Source organism: Scylla paramamosain, chromosome 21 (assembly GCF_035594125.1).
Source record: "Scylla paramamosain isolate STU-SP2022 chromosome 21, ASM3559412v1, whole genome shotgun sequence".
Lineage (NCBI taxonomy): Eukaryota > Metazoa > Arthropoda > Malacostraca > Decapoda > Portunidae > Scylla > Scylla paramamosain.
Window position 1 is genome coordinate 16910767 of NC_087171.1, and position 17500 is coordinate 16928266.

Genomic DNA, 17500 nt, shown 5'->3' on the forward strand with positions numbered 1-17500 from the left:
AAATGGCGTTTGAAGATTGTCGTTCGTTGGCGCTTGTATGATAAAAAAAATAGTGAAGTCTACGGTCATTACATCCAATGGTTCACTTACTCTGCTTCATTATGCGGTTGATCACAAATCCCAGTAGAGAGAGAGAGAGAGAGAGAGAGAGAGAGAGAGAGAGAGAGAGAGAGAGAGAGAGAGAGAGAGAACAATGTAGTAATAGTAAAGGTATAGATAAACAATGGAGTGTGCGGCTCATGGAATCCATCCTTACACAAGGCGCTACTCTGAAAACCCCAGTGCTTTATCACCTTTATGCCTCATGTTACTCTGTGTCTTTTTTGTGCCTGTGTTGGGAATTGGGCGATGCGGATGCAGAACGACAGTGTAGTTCACAGCATCCATTACTGTACTGGTTTAGTGCTTTGTGTACGACATGGCGTTTTCTCTCTCTCTCTCTCTCTCTCTCTCTCTCTCTCTCTCTCTCTCTCTCTCTCTCTCTCTCTCTCTCTCTCTCTCTCTCTCTCTCTCTCTCTCTCTTGCTCTCTCTCGTGTGTGTGTGTGTGTGTGTGTGTGGGAGAAGAAAGCACTGAAATAAAAAGATCAGAATTTCAGAAGCCCGATGAGAAAGAGGAGGAGGAGGAGGAGGAGAAAAGAAGAAGAATATGGAAATCAGAGTGAATTGGAAAAATGTGTTATAGATATGAATATGAATACATAAAAAAAAAATGTGTATGCATTTACGTAAGGCTGTTACTAAACTTCCCACCAATATAGCCATTTTGAACATCGTTATTGTTGTTCGTTAGTTTTCCTTGCATATTTTACTGTTCCTTGCATGTATCTCTTCCTGCGTCCTTTAATTAACGTAGTGTGGGGATTCAGATCGCATAATACGAGTCATGCATGGCCGTCACGAGGTTCAAACTGTGTAAATATAGAGTTTCCGCTGGACAGGTAGGGCCCAAAATTCGCAAGTTGGGGATGTAGGACAGGCCTATGGAAAGCGTCATGTTTCCCAGGCACATGTCACCAACACCTGCACTCACTTTCCACATTCACATTGGCTGTCCCACCTTGCATTTCCTGCGATATTGATCTTTTCGTCTCTCTCTCTCTCTCTCTCTCTCTCTCTCTCTCTCTCTCTCTCTCTCTCTCTCTCTCTCTCTCTCTCTCTCTCTCTCTCTCTCTCTCTCTCTCTCTCTCATTTTTTTTCGAAATGTGGATGTCAGGTGGCGCTTCTCTTTATACGAATATAAGTATATTTGAATGTACCAGGTTCGATATACTCTTATTCAGTATTTATGTTATGGTATAGGATTTCTGAGCTCTGTTATCCATACTTATTGTGACTACAAAATCAAAGGACTGATATTTGCATTTGAATATTATTACATAGATATAGATATTCTACTGTTTTCTGATGATAATTGGTTTTATTGGTGTCGATAATTACTCATTGGACTAATGACTCCATACTTGACGTAGAGAGAGAGAGAGAGAGAGAGAGAGAGAGAGAGAGAGAGAGAGAGAGAGAGAGAGAGAGAGAGAGAGAGAGAGAATATTAAATTCATGATGTACAAATTTATAATAGTACCATACAGTCAGAATGATATTTAAAACTCTTTCCATTAACCGTGTGTGTGTGTGTGTGTGTGTGTGTGTGTGTGTGTGTGTGTGTGTGTGTGTGTGTGTGTGTGTGTGTCTATGGTAAGGAGAAGTAATTAAGCAGCTAATCTTACTTGTGGTAGCGACGTTCAGGCTTAACTCATTAAGACAGGGCTTCGGAGAGCTCATTCTCGAGGTAATTAGCGAAACTCGTGGCCTCGAATACCTGTCCCGCCTCGATTCCCCTTGTGCCCCGCCACACTAGGAAGGGTCGGCCAGCTGCGTCCTCAAATACATCCACTGGTACTGCATTGGCCTGCCCGTATGCACACACACACACACACACACACACACACACACACACACACACACACACACACACACACACACACACACACACACACACAGAGAGAGAGAGAGAGAGAGAGAGAGAGAGAGAGAGAGAGAGAGAGAGAGAGAGAGAGAGAGAGAGAGAGAGAGAGAGAGAGAGAGAGAATAAAGCATGGAAGGGTGGCGCGGAGGTCAAAGGAGGTTCCTGGAGCCTAGCAGCTTTAGGGCGGTCGTGGAGGGGCGGGGTGGGCAACAGGGACTGGGGAGAGGAGAGAGCGGAGTGGAGAGAAGTGGAAGGGAGAGGGGGGCGGTGGTGGATGGGGTTAGAGACTGGTTTGTGGGTAGGAGGTGGTCAGCAAAAATTAAGAGAAATGTACGTAAGACCAGAAATCGTACCTGTAATGTTTGTCCTTGAGTTTTCTTGTTCATGAGGATTCCACAACCTCAGGAAGTCCCCTCCATCGACTCAGATCTACTAATTATGAAGGGAGGAAGAGTAGGGAGCGTTGCAGGAGACTGAATGTGCGCATGGTTTGTATGAGAGTTTAATGTTGTGTAATGTTGTGTGTTCCATAGATGCATGTGTGTTTTTTCATGTCATATTTTTTTTTTTTAAGTATGACATGGTATAATGCGTTGGTCTTGGTTAACTGTAATTGGTCCATTAGCGTGATAGTATACCATACAAGAAGAAGGTAAAGTCTCTCTCTCTCTCTCTCTCTCTCTCTCTCTCTCTCTCTCTCTCTCTCTCTCTCTCTCTCTCTCTCTCTCTCTCTCTCTCTCTCTCTCACACACACACACACACACACACAACATAAAATTGTGATGAAAAGTGTGACCTAAATATATAAATTTTCATTGTACTTTATTTCATATTCGGCCATTATGTGCCCTGCTCTTCCTTTATTGTAAATGAGTAAAATGAGTAAACTTTTGTTCCTTTATTTATCTATTTATTTATTTATTTATTTATTTAGAGATATATGGTATTATGCATCTCTTTTATTACATTCTTTATACAAAGGGTCAGGTAGTTTTAGGAGTTGAAAATTTGACTTTTTCAAGATATGATTCTTTTTCAGTCGTTATCATCACTTCAGAAGAACTTTTCATTGTCTTCCCATAAAATATTTAGAGTATTCATGTAAAGAACAATAACAAATGGAACCGTGACTACGTAAGCTTGCAGCCACCTTGTATTCAGTGAAGCGGTCTATGATTTATAACAGGTGCTTATATCTCTCATGTTCCTGTACCAACTGGAATAACTAAAATGTAGTTTTAATATATGTTTGTTCTAGATTTCACGAGTGTGCCTCAGAAAGTGTCGTACATATATTTCTCAGTACCATGACTATTACAGAGTTAAAGGCAAGTGCTCACATATTTATTTTATTGTAGTGCATAACTACATTACATTTCTTCTGTACAAGGTGTGTTACAAACTAATATGAAGGCACGCTGTGAGTAATGGTGTATACAGACTTCATCATTTACAATTTAACTCCAAATAGCACCAGTGTTCGACGACTAAGTGTTTGGGGCCAACAGGGACAAGTGCACCGCTTTGATAGTAAATTCGTCCCTCTGGTGCTGCTTTACCGTGAAAAAAAGTGGCTCAACATCAATGGAAAGTAGTAGTTTGTGCGCTTTTGGAAAATTGTCAGTCATGTGTAATCAGAATAAAAAGCACCAATTGAAACTGTATTGCACTGACATTTTGACAGAGTAGAATGGGAAATAGGTGGATGGGTACAGAGTATGAAATATGTTTGTGCTGTTTGACAAGTCCACAAGAGAACGGCAGCATTCAAGTCAGTTTAATTTTTTCTTCCTCTACTGTTTTTACGTTCAAATTTCCCTGATGATTCTTAACAGAGGAGTTCGGTTCAAGCATTTGGGAACCATTACCTAGAGTGGATGTCCTTCCAAACCTCGGACCGTGACCAGGATTTGAACCCCTGCGCCTGAAAACCCATCGGCCCCATCCGCTCGTTACTATTGTACCACGGAGGCACTCAAATAGTATAACATTAAATTAACTACTGCTACTTTCCCCATTGTTACGAACGTGAGATTGTTAGTGAAAAGGGAGTTGAGAGAGAGAGAGAGAGAGAGAGAGAGAGAGAGAGAGAGAGAGAGAGAGAGAGAGAGAGAGAGAGAGAGAGAGAGAGAGAGAGAGAGAGAGGTTGGGGTGGAGAGACGGGTAGAGGTTGTGTGATTATTGTCTCACTAGAAAAGATCAAACTCTCACATTCTAGGACATATTTATGAAAGGGCAGCGAAGAGAGATTCTGAATGGGCTGTGGAGGAGAAAAAAAAAAGAAGGGGAGGAGAAGGAAGAGAAAGATAGAGATTAGAATAAAAAAAAAAAAAAGATGTAAAAGCGACTTGTCAAAGGGATGAAGATATCTTCTGATGGAAGAGAGAGGAAAAAAAATACTCTTATATTCCTTCTAAACTCTCATATCTTCTAACAGGGTTTGTATCCAGACTAAATTGAATAAAGGCAGCAATACTAAGTGAGGCGAAGTACACTATCATTTCAGTGGTGGCATTTTCTTCTACTTTGTCTTAGAATACGGCAGAAGATCCCCAGTAAACACCTTTATCACGTAGAATACTTTTAGTGCAGGGTGAATTTACTACGCAGTCGTTCCTTTATGTGTGATCAGTTATTCATTCCTGCCTTCATATATTATTTTTGTATTATTTTAGATTAGGTCTTTCATACAATAGCCTGAATGCTACACTCGTATTAGCAGTAAGCTTCTTTTGTATAGAGTTGTCTCAGTATTAGCATTGTTTCTTCAATACCCTAGCCACATTAGATCGTCCACTTGAATCTAATAACAGTGTACCTTTATTTAGTTTAATCCTTTCCCTGCGATATGCAACAGTTTTCAATAGTAAGAACATTGTATGAAACCTTTATAAGGATCTAGAATAAAAAGGATTAAGAGAATACATTTTGCATTTTCTTGGCAGTATGATGTTTAAACGTGAATGTAAACAAGAAAAAAATGTCTCACAGTGGTCAGAGATTAAATAAAGATGTGTAAAATAACAGTCAAATAGCAGAAGGGTTAAGTCACGGAAGAGTGATCTGATGCTTGTAAAATGTCATCGTTGCTGTTCTCTTTATTATCTTTGCTGGGCTTTACGGCTTCAGCACGCCTCTCTCTCTCTCTCTCTCTCTCTCTCTCTCTCTCTCTCTCTCTCTCTCTCTCTCTCTCTCTCTCTCTCTCTCTCTCTCTCTCTCTCTCTCTCTCTCTCTCTCTCTCTCTCTCTCTCTAATATGTTGATTTTCATATAGCTTCTACATCGTACCAACACAGCATATTATCTTTAGAGCATCCCCCCCCACACACAATTATAATTTGACAGCTAACTGCATTATTATTTATATACGTCCATTATTACCACATGATTGGTTTTACGGATGTTTCATTTGATTTGTAATTGACAAACGAGTATAGATTGTGTGAAATGAAGTACCAATTACAACACGTCTTGTATTGAGGGGAGCAGATGTCTAGTAGGAGGAGGCCTGTGTTTTATCTATATTGCCACCGTGGTAGAAAGGGAAGCTTATTAGTAATGTGTTTGGTGGAATAGGATTTCAACCCTTGTATCTTTGATTGTGATCGAAACTTTAACACTTCCTTCTTAGAGATTACATTGAAAGATGCCAACAAAGCAGAGGAAGTAAGAGTGAAACTTTTTTTTATTTTATCTTCATGTATGCATAATATTCTGTCATTTTCTTACTGATGCTGAAATTTGCGTCACAAAGATAAATTACTCTAATAGGGTTACGATAAATTACTTCCATAGATAATAGCAAAAAAAAAAAAAAAAATTGATGTAGAGCTCAACAAAAACGAGTTACAAGAAATGACTAGTGTCCTTGTTAAGTCAGTCTTGATTTACAAGAAATGTTTTGATGACTTCAATAAGGCAAGACTTGAAATAGGCTTCAAAATTACTAGCACGGAAAGAGAATGTTAATAATCATTCATTAAGAACGGCGTTGACTTTGAAGGTGAAATACTGTTAAGAAAGCTTAATGAGCAGCATTACTTTTTTTTCTTTTTTAGGTTTTACTGATTTTTTTTCTTATTTATGTATTTTTTGTATTCAAGGTGACCTTCTGAATGAAAACTTATTTTGCTAGAGAAAGTTTCTTACATTTTTATGGACTTACGAAATTGATACGGAAATTTATATAGTAAACCATAAACATGAAATTATAATAATACATGAGGCAATATATACTGTAACCGCGTTACACGTGTAAGTAAGGTTTATACTGAATTTTGATAAGTCACTCAATCATTCAAGCATGTTCAAAATGCTAGGTATTTTACAGTAAATGAATAGATTTCAGTAAAACGTGACATCCCTTGATACACGAAATATTTGGGTATCGTGTACTTTATTCATTCTGGAAAACCGGCAAACTTAACCTCATAAAAACATTACATGCGGTCATAGTGGCCCTATATAGCTAGCAAATAATGTACATAGCAAGTTTTACTGTTGCCTTCAAGTCACTGAGTTAAGGTTGAGTTGCATGGGACATAAACAGCGGGACCTGCACAACGTGTATCTTAGTCTCCACCTTTATGCAAAATGTATGTAGTTGGAAATATTTACCGGGTCAGGGATGTTATATCTTACCTACGTGGCCAAGGAACAAGTGTCGGCCACATGAAACAAATTAATTGATCGAAGTGAGGTTGTAAGAAATTTTTGTTTGAAAGATTAAGGGGTGATGTGAAAAAAGAAAAACTTGCTTTCTTTTTTTTGCTTTTTTTTTGGCGCAATTGGTAAAAACTCAATAGACGTCTTGCTTTACGAAATGTTTCAGACTAAAAGCAATATCTCACAACTACAACCACCTGCTCATATTCTTATTTCTCATCAGTTTTGTGAATATCATAATGCAGGGTAGTTCATTAGTTCATATATTGACTTGTATTTTTGTAATTTATTCATGGACACAGACGTCACTGGGCTTTCTTACCCCTTTGCCTCCACCTGCCTATTTCCGTCAAAAGAAGCGTCAATTAGATGTCTCATGTAGGTGTTGCAGTGTTTTGTGAAGCTGAGCATAACTAAAACTAATAATTAATGAGATTTTTAAAATGAATCTGAAAGGGTATACATATAAACTTCCTTAAAATCGTTAAATAACTTAACAGTTTCATTTAACGGTATGCATATTTTGCGAAGATTCTGAGAAAAGTACAATCCCAGATGAAAGACGTAAAGAGCAGGTGAAATAAAGTCTTACTTGCATCACTGGAAGAAAAAAAAGTGTGTTAACCTGAGGATTAGAGAGAGAGAGAGAGAGAGAGAGAGAGAGAGAGAGAGAGAGAGAGAGAGAGAGAGAGAGAGAGAGAGAGAGAGAGAGAGAGAGAGAGAGAAATGAAAAGATGTAAGGGAGGAAGCCACCAGGCCTCCCGTCAGTGTTTACGCCACACACAGTTAAGGGAAATGAATGCAAATACTTGGCAGACATGAGCACCGACGTGAGCATCTCTCAGCACGCCACGCCGAAATGTGTGCGGGATATGTGGGGAGGTAATGGCGCCGCGGTGATGATCTGCCGCCACCGAGACTTGCTGTGGTGGTGGTGGTGGTGGTAGTGTTGGTGTGAGTGCATCAGCAGTGCGTGATGATGATAAGGAAGAAAGCTGCTGGAATGATAATAGTGGTTGTTAGAGCAGCAGTGGAACGACAGAAATGAAGATATGAGATTACTACTACTACTTCTAATTATTATTGTTGTTGTTATCATCCCGATCATCAATCATAGTCACTTAAATTTCGGCCATATCCAGTTTGGTGTTTTCTAGGCACGGTTCAAATTTTCAAGTTTGTAACCTTTTCCCAGGCTTTCGAATGTTGTTTTGTGGGTGTTGATGCTGGTGGTGGTGCTGGTGATGATGTTGCTGATGTTGGTGATGAGTGAAAGCGGTGATTGTGATGTGTGCTGGTGTTATGGGTGGTGTTAATGTTAGCGGTATGCAGCGGTGGTGCTGGCATGTGGTAGTGATGGTAGTGGTGTCACTGGTGAGTGGAAACGGTGGCTGTGGTATGTGGTGGTGGTAATTTGGGTGGGGGGTGGAGGTGGAGAGGCGGCGATAGCAGCGGCGGCGGTGGCGGCATCTGCGACGGTGTGGCGGGTTAGGAGGCGGCCGGTAGTCAGTAGGGTGCGTGAGCCAGTGTGGAGTGGGTGCCTCGCCTGCCTCGAATTCTCGCGCCACTCCTTACGCAGCCGCTCGGCCTCAGCGGGTAGAGTGAGGTGTCGCTGTTGCGGCGTGTGTGGATGGGGAGAGTGTCATAATAAGTCTGTAGAAAATAATCTGTTCACTTACTTTATATGTTATTATTGCAACACTTGAAAATATTTACTCCCTTGTTGTATTTTGTGTTACATTATGACACTGGCAGAAAGAAGTCACATATTGCTCCTCAGGTGATTCTGTGATTGAATTGTTCAGTGTTAGTGAGAACAATCGTACTCTGATGTCATTAAAGAACACAATATTGTGGATCAGCAACAGTAAGGAAGCGACTGTTTTGTGTATATATATATATATATATATATATATATATATATATATATATATATATATATATATATATATATATATATATATATATATATATATATATATATATATATATGCATGCATGCAAATACACAACTCCCTCGTGAGAGGAGACAGCAAACAAACTGGTCACAGTGTTGTATACAAAAGACCACTGTAAATACTTATTTTTAGTTTTTATTTGTTACTATTATCATTAGTGTTTTAACGATTCGCTGCAGTGTCTTCATTGCGCGTGTGGCGTGTGTTAGTGTTTGAGGCAACAGTCGTGTTGTCATCTTGGGGCTGGAAGAAAGATGTGGCTGAGTGTGACCACCCGGGCCATTGGGAGTGCGATGGTACCCCGCTACTGAGTATGGATTCAAAATTAGCTTTTAAAGGAGGTAGAGTGGCGGCTTGAACCCATTTCAATTTCCTCTGGCTGAGGAGTGAGTTACTGGATTCGGAGTGGAGAGCCAGCAGAGTAAGCAAGGCTGAGCCAAGTCATGCATTTCCCTGGAGTGCTGACACGGCCTTACCACTTCTTCCTTCTCCGCCTCCCGGTCCTCGAGGGAAGCAGGGAAGATGAGTAACTTGAGCCTCCCGAGTGAGTCGCATGTATGGGAGTCATTCCTCATGCTCACACTCCCAGGAAATGCTGTGTTGGTCTTGTTTACCCTGATGCTCCTTCGCGTTAGGTAACCTGGACTGAGCCGAGGGAATATAGAAGGTCAGGTCACACAAATGATAACACCTTGTACTTCTTTACTTCTTCCTGTTCCACAAACTTTTTTTTTACATTCATCTTTTCCCTCTTACTCATCCCCCTTCTCTTAATTACCTGCCATATTTCCTTCGCGACACTGCGAAGGCCTGAGTCTAATGTCTTTACTTCGGGTCAGGTTTAGTTAGCTTCAGAGCATTCCTTCCTTCTCCCCCCGCCCCCTAACCTTAGAGAACTTGGCCGCGAGGAGTGATTAAGTCAGGCTCTTTGTTTTAGTCGAGGCTTCACGTATAATTGGAGTGAGTAAACCAAGTCGTGAATGTTGCTTCTCCTTTCCACTATGTCCTCTCTTCGAGCCTGCGTAGCGGGTGGAGGTGGAGGGAGGTGGTCTCGTGTATTCCTGCCGTGTAAATTAGACAGACGTGAAACAGTAGCCGCGTTCATTAGCCGGTGATGCTTTTTGTCACTTTCTTTTGAACATGGGGGCAGTTTTGAATCATTGTCTTTTCCCTTTATTCTATTTTTCGTTTTCCTTTTTATTTTTGCTGTTGTTTTTACTTGTATGTTTTGATTAGATACTTTTTTTTGGAAGCTATTACTGTTTCCTTTTCGTGTGTGTGTGTGTGTGTGTGTGTGTGTGTGTGTGTGTGTGTGTGTGTGTGTGTTTACATTCCCAGCGTTTAAAAGAAAGTCATATTGAATTCTTTACGCGTCCCAGATTCTTTGTCGTATAGTCTAGTACTTAGGGACGAGGAAAACTGAAGTACTATAGTAGTTGAGAGAGAGAGAGAGAGAGAGAGAGAGAGAGAGAGAGAGAGAGAGAGAGAGAGAGAGAGAGAGAGAGAGAGAGAGAGAGAGAGAGAGTAAAGATACTACCTGAATTGCGGCATGAAGACGGTCTAAATGGGGATGCAAGTGTGCGACATAATTCCTTCCTGCTAAGCTATGTTAGGAAGGGCGGCAAGCACTTAGCCAGTTGAGTACATCAGTTTCCTTGGTCGTTATGTTCAGAGGTAGCAGCAAATGATACTGTAATGTGGCCGTGAGGAGGACATTGGGAAGAAAGGACAGTAGAACCATGTGAGGTTAATATAAATCCACTTCACTTTATTTACTACTGTTCATGTAGAGAACTGCTGCTCCGAGGATATGTGAAAGGAATGGCTGTCTGTGCGTGACCGGTTGGTTGAAGCGTGGTTATAAAGTTAGCTGATCTGAAGAGGTTGAGAAGGGAAAGTTGTGAAGGTTTTTTCTGGAGATGACTGGGATGATTTTATTTGGTGTTCACTGGTAGCTTGAAAGTTAGTTGTGAAGCTATTCCTGTAAAGCTATTCTATTAAGAGGGGTAGAAAAAGATGGAGAATGTTGTATGTGTGAGAGAAGGAAGATATTTGATGAGAAAGCGAACCCCCCAAAAAATATCAAAGAAAAAGATACGATACAAGAGACAGTTGTTTTATATTAGATCTCAGGAAGGAACAAACGTTGCCCGCGGCAGCAGCAGATGGGTAACACAGGAAATTGGAGATGAAAGAATAAGAAAGAGCATGACTCGTAACTTGGAAATTTGGATTTACCCCAGACGGAATTGTTAAGCTTTCACTATAACTCGTGGGCTTATTTCACATGTATCGATCATTCCTATAGGGAACATAATTATCTACTCAGGCAGGCCAGGAGATTCTTTAGTGGAAAAGAGAAATGTCATGTTCAGTTACATATCTTACATATTTCAGGAAATAAAAGATGAAAGGCAAGATCTAGTGGCCAATTAGACGCCTCAACACTGCTGATATATATATATATATATATATATATATATATATATATATATATATATATATATATATATATATATATATATATATATATATATATATATATATAATTTTTTTTATAGCAACAGAAGGAAGGACTCTTCCTTAGAACTGTGTGCCTTCCAAGGCACACAGTTCTAAGGCCAGTGAGGACGGTGACGGTAGAAGACAAGCAGAGTTATTGTAATTGTTACGAACACTTAGTCGAAGAAAGCAAGATGAAAAAAAAAAACTTGTGTTGCTCAGTCTGAGTCGTCAAAGAATTGTGCAAGGCCTTGTCCGGTGCAGGGAAGACTATAGCTATGTAGTGTTTTGTCTTTATTGTGAGTAGGAAGGAACAGATGGGCATGTTCCTGGATGAGTGCCAACCTGGTGGTGGAAGATAGTACTCTTGGCCAGATTTTGATACATTTTCCAGTGACTTTTTTTTTGTAAAGGTGTAGAGTAGGTTTGGCAGCGCTCCATACGGAAATATGACGCTCTATAAATTTTGAGGAAGTTTATGGTACATTCTCCCTGGACCCTCATGGACGACACGTGAGTGGGTAGAAGCGAGGCGAGACCATTCCATTTACATTGTTAAAAAAGAAATATGCGAAATGTGTCTCCATCTCAGCCTCGGTCACCTACATGATGTGCATAACATAACAAACGAGTCTTACATGAAAGGAATAACTGTTTCATAGAATATCAGAATAATAAAGTTTCTGGCTGTCCCACTTCACAGAGGCGGTGGCTCAGGGGAACATCTGGTCTGTTGGGTTTCGAGGTCACAGAAACTATGAAATTTTGTTTTTAGGAATTCACTGGAGAGGAAAGAAAATAATAGACTTGCAGTGGTTGAAAGCAAAGAAACTGAAAATAGGGGATGACTCCTCTGGATAAAAAACATGTGGCTGGCGTGCTGCTCGATTATCATTTAATCTTTTTCTTTTGTATTTTGTGAAATCCTTTAGATGACTCGAGGCAGCAGAAGGCAAATAACAATTGGGAACAGACTATGGAAAGTTAAGAAATGGATTTATTCATAACTACACACACACACACACACACACACACACACACACACACACACACACACACACACACACACACACACACACACACACACACACACACACACACGCGTCAGTATCTGGTTTTGAACATTTCCGCTCCCAAACGCATCACGTACAGGAAGTTGCAGTTGGATGTGTTTTGCGTGTCATGTTTTTGCTGGCGGTTTTGTTGTTGTTTCTATTGTGTTGTGAGGGGGCTACTGGCAGTGGAAGCGATAAGAAGAGATCATTTTAGATATGGAACACCACGATACCTTTCCATGATTTGTTAAGTGCTGTACGCGGAGTAAATTCGATAATGCATCTGATGTTGTGGCAGTGGTTCCCTAGGCAGTGGTTTCCTATTATTGCAGTCCCTGAAACACAATAGATAATATAGATATAGTGAAATGTACTGGTAAACACGATCTCTCTCACACACACACACACACACATATACATCTACTTCTCCCATTAAACAATTATATTTGAATTGTATCATCTATCTACATTCTGGGAGGGAATAACAAATACCACGTAATTTTCTGAGGCATTCCCTCGGGCTCCTTAAACAGGCTTCGGAAGGGCTGTGGCTCCTAGGAACTACAGGTTGGGGAATATTACTTTAAGGTTACATCGCTGTTTAACGGGAGGGAATTAGCGAGCGTTTTCCATCAAGATACCGATTAATGGAACTGTTCACTGTTTACCCTCCGTGACGAAGTGGCGAGCTCGACTGGGTACTAATCTGCTGGCTGCGGTTCGAATTCGTGCTGGGCCAGTCATTGTGCTGCTCACACAATTGTTCATTCTTCCTTTGGCTTGGTCGATTAATGGATACTTGGGAAACCTGGGAGGGAAAACTGTGAAAACTCGGATGTCGCAGTGGTCCTGTGTTGTTGGGGAAAGGGACGTCATCCATTACAGAGGTGGGCGCTGAGGCCACTTGCAGCTGTAGCCCCTCTTTACCTTTCACTGTTTACTAAATAGAACATAGTCATAGGAAAGATTTACTCCCTTGCTACATTAATTTCTGCCTTGGGATGCTGCCGATACCTCGATCTTGTCCCTCGTAGTATATAAAGGAGCTTAACAACCTTATTTTTCACTTAGCCTTCACTGACAAAAGAGTTCATCAGGCAACATTCAGCACTGAAAATAGGATGTCTAGATTGAATCATAAGGTAATTTATTTTTTTATTTTTTGAGAGTCAATGAAGTAGGAAGCATCCATGTTTTAATTCTGAGGGTCCTTTGAAATTTAGTAGATGGCTTTATTGCATCCCCACCACCACCACCACCACCACCATTACCACCACCACCATCATCATCATCATCATCATCATCATCATCATCATCATCATCATCATCATCATCATCATCATCATCATCACCACCACCACCACCACCACCACCACCACCACCACCACCACCACCACCACCACCACCAACGAGATGACGCTCTGGTTGTGGTAGCGACAAGTCTCATCTCTCGGCAGGATAGTCAATAAAGTATGCACGGTGCCAGAAAGCAAGCACTCTGCTTTTGTAACACACTCGGTGCTGTGGAGGAACATCACGGCGCCTGTAGGGCCCCAACTACCTGGCTTTTGACTACCATGGTTGACACTTGCCTACCAGGGAAACACTTGTCTTCCTTCTGCGTGACGACTCCTGGGAACGGGCAACGAAGCCAGCCTCCCCCCAACCCCCCACCCAACACACACACACACACACACACACACACACACACACACACACACACACACACACACACACACACACACACACACACACACCCTCGCATCACGGAGCCTGAAACCAGTCCAGTTAAGCCTATTCCCGGTCTTCCCTCTCCTAGACATAGGGTCCCCCTCTCCTGGTCATCATAGAGAGCGAGGAGGACTCAGTCACCCCTACTTGGCCTGTTTGTCAAAGTTAACGCTTTCTTCAAAGTTTGTCTTTTTTTTGTATCACAATACATTAAACAGCAGAAAACCTACAATTTCCTTTACTTCTTACCAACTTGGTAGTTGACAACTCTTGTTTCGCTTTTGTTTAGTTGGCTGTTTGTTTTATTTTCACTTTTATTTATTATTTTTTTCAGTATGTGATGGTAATCGCGACAATAATAATAATAGTGGTAATAATAATAATAATAATAATAATAATAATAATAATAATAATAATAATAATAATAATAATAATAGGAATAATAATAATCAGCTTTTCATTGTGTTATGAGTAATAAATGCCACTCTCACCACTAATTACCACATTGTATATCCACTCCCTCCCGAAAGAGTAGGAGCGGGTCACGTGTTAATTACGCTGAAAGGAATACACAAAAGTTACATAATCAGAAGACAATGTGGCAATGGAATAGCGCAGAAGGAAAGCGAGAATCCGAATCAGTGGTAGAAAACTTGAGTGAAGGAAATAAGGAACGTAACAAGAGGAAAGATGAAGGGGTAGGTACGAAAGATGAGAGAGAGAGAGAGAGAGAGAGAGAGAGCGAGAGAGAGAGAGAGAGAGAGAGAGAGAGAGAGAGAGAGAGAGAGAGAGAGAGAGAGAGAGAGAGAGAGAGAGAGAGAGAGAGAGAGAGAGAGAGAGACGCTTCCAGATCTTGGCTGCCTCCTGGACGGGTCTTTGGTCCAAGGAGAAGCGCATGTCTTATCTAAAAAAAAAAAAAAAAAAAAACTCAGGCTGGAAAGAGCTGGACGTGAATCCCTCCCTAATGTACGAATTAGTGTATTAAGCGAGGCGAGGCGAGGCGAGGCGAGGCGGGGCTGTGGAAGGAGAGAGCGTCCCATTCTTGTAGTCTCTTGGGATGAAATTCAGTATGTACGCTCGGTTTTTAAAGTGCTAGGAGTAGGTCTGTGCTGCACTCATGGCACCGTAAAGGTACACCAACACGCTCAGTCAGTACAGTGAGGAAAAAAAAAAAAAGCGCATTGTCTTCTGTATGCAGCTGAAGATGATAGTGGATGCTGATATATGTAAACGGTGCATCAAGATTCACTTATGAAGTATATATATAAATAGTCCCAGTGACGTAGTGTCTTAGTGCGTTCCAACATTAATGTATATTTTGCTTACCGTCTTGCGTGTATTTATCTGTATCATGCAGTCCCTGAGGCATCATCTGCATTGTTGTCACTTCCCCTTCGGTGGAGTTTAGATCCAGACGAGCAGGACAAAACAGTCATTCAGGCGAGAAACGTTGTCCAGCGCAGTGCGTCACACCTCCAGTTATACTCCATTCATATGCAGACGTCCCGCACTGTGGCAGCTATGGCATTGTTGCTGACTGCGTTTGAAGACTCATAAGGCGTCAAGGGTGTGTGATCAATGCAGTGGTCTTAAAGTTAAACAATGATTCATGTGTAAGATTCTAACCTGCATTCTTACAGTCTTATACCTCAACATTTCATTGTTTATCAACGTTGCTGCCCTCATAAGGCGTCAAGTGTGGTCATTTAAAATTATCAAGACTTAGTGATTCATGCTAAAGACGCACACGTTCACTCTTAAACTTGTACCTGTAAACTTTTAATTACTGTCACCATTGTTATCATTAAGCACCCTTCTTTACCGTGCCACATACATAACAAACAACACAAATAAAACAAGTATTGGAAACCTGGCTTAGTAAATGTATCTTTATTTCGATTTTGGAAAGTAACTAAGTCGCGCAATGTCAAGCAGTACGTTGAAAGCCGCTGGCGAACGCTGCACCCGAAGTTGATGTGAGCTGCGTCGTGCCGTGTTTTGCGCAGAGTTGGTGGGGTGGTAAATGAAAACCAAAGCGATGGAAGTAGAGTCATGAGAAATGGAAGGCAGGATGAAGGAAAGTGATAAGAAAATCCCTCAATGGAGCTCAAAGAAGCGAAAAGAAGACAAAGATGAATGACGAAAACCACGAAAGGCTTTTGGTCTGCAGGGATGAGGATTAGAGAGAGAGAGAGAGAGAGAGAGAGAGAGAGAGAGAGAGAGAGAGAGAGAGAGAGAGAGAGAGAGAGAGAGAGAGAGAGGATTTCATGGACGGAATGGAAATACGCGACCCTCCTTTTTTCTTAAAGCTGTAAAGAACTTATGTCTCACTCATCATCGACCCATCTCTCTCTCTCTCTCTCTCTCTCTCTCTCTCTCTCTCTCTCTCTCTCTCTCTCTCTCTCTCTCTCTCTCTCTCTCTCTCTCTCTCTCTCTCTCTCTCTCTCTCTCTCTCTCTCTCTCTCTCTTTCTCTCTCTCCCCCTTCCCACACACACACACATTATTTATGGTGAAGTATGTTCTGAATATGGTTAACGCTGGCCTGATTTGTTTCGATGAAAATGTAGGTCAGCTTTCCCTTTAAACAACATAGATTCTGTCGCCCGTCCTCCATTTCTGAAGCCCAGGCATATATAGAGGTTCATATTTCTCGGATTATTGCTAGGAACCTACAGATGCTGAGCGACTTTTCCGACCTACTTATGTATGCAGCAAGAATGTTTTATTCCCTTTGGTCAGCATTCATGGAGTACTCTTTGTTTAGCATTATTGATCGTGTTCGAAAGTAAAATTGAAATGTGACCTTCAGGCGAGCTCTACAGAACGAAGGTGCTCAGTAGATTATTGACATCGGTACCACCAGCTCCGAGACACCGAACGTAGATGATGTCCTCGAATTCCCCGCTTCACACCTCGTGGATGCGGCTAAGCAACTTGTTAAAATATTATTCCTCTCCGTCACAAATTAAGCGAATTAACACAAGTTTCGCTTCCTCTCCGCGACAGAATTTACTGAGTGTTTTTCACGCCTCAGAGATTTCTTCCGCGCTAAGCTGGCATAATTTGTACATGATTTTAGACTTTCGGCTCACTCATCGTACTATTTTTTTTCTTGAGGTTTTCCTGTCTGGCCTGAGGAGTGGACCAGAGTTCTCCCAATATCGCTGTCATATTGTCAGATCAAGATTATGGTCAGCAACTCACTCTCTCTCTTCACTTCTTGACTTCATTCAGGATGTCCGGATGACGACAGGTGTCTTTCATTCTTGCTGCGTTTAAAGTTTTATTTTTGATGCTGGAATATTTGTTACACCGACCTTCCTTCGTTGGGTGTGCTACTAAGTTTTTCCTCGCGACACCTGCACCACAGCCAGAAATGGTAAACTCGTGACTGAGAGATCAGAATGTGATGTTAGTTGTGGCCCTGCAGCAGCTTTCCCAGATATTCCATAAATGTTGCAACTTCCCTTCAAAGCTCAACTTTTATAAAAGGATTTACCATTTCATTTATTTTTCATGTATTACGGCCAGTTCAGATGGGGAGATCTACAATACTTTCAGGCATCACTTGATCTTGAAAACTATTAAAATTTTCTTTTCTCAGAGATGCCCACTTGGTTGCCGTC

The 17500-nt window shown here is 41.2% G+C and overlaps 1 protein-coding gene across 2 annotated transcripts in view; it reads left to right on the forward strand.

Annotated features, from left to right (window-relative positions):
• The first annotated feature begins 6190 nt into the window (after positions 1-6190).
• LOC135111128 (uncharacterized) overlaps positions 6191-17500 on the forward strand; it is a 78741-nt gene continuing 67431 nt past the window's right edge. For both annotated transcript variants that reach the window (XM_064024115.1, XM_064024113.1), the window contains exon 1: positions 6191-8223. The gene's annotated coding sequence lies outside the window, so the exon portion shown is untranslated. The remainder of the gene's footprint in view (positions 8224-17500) is intronic.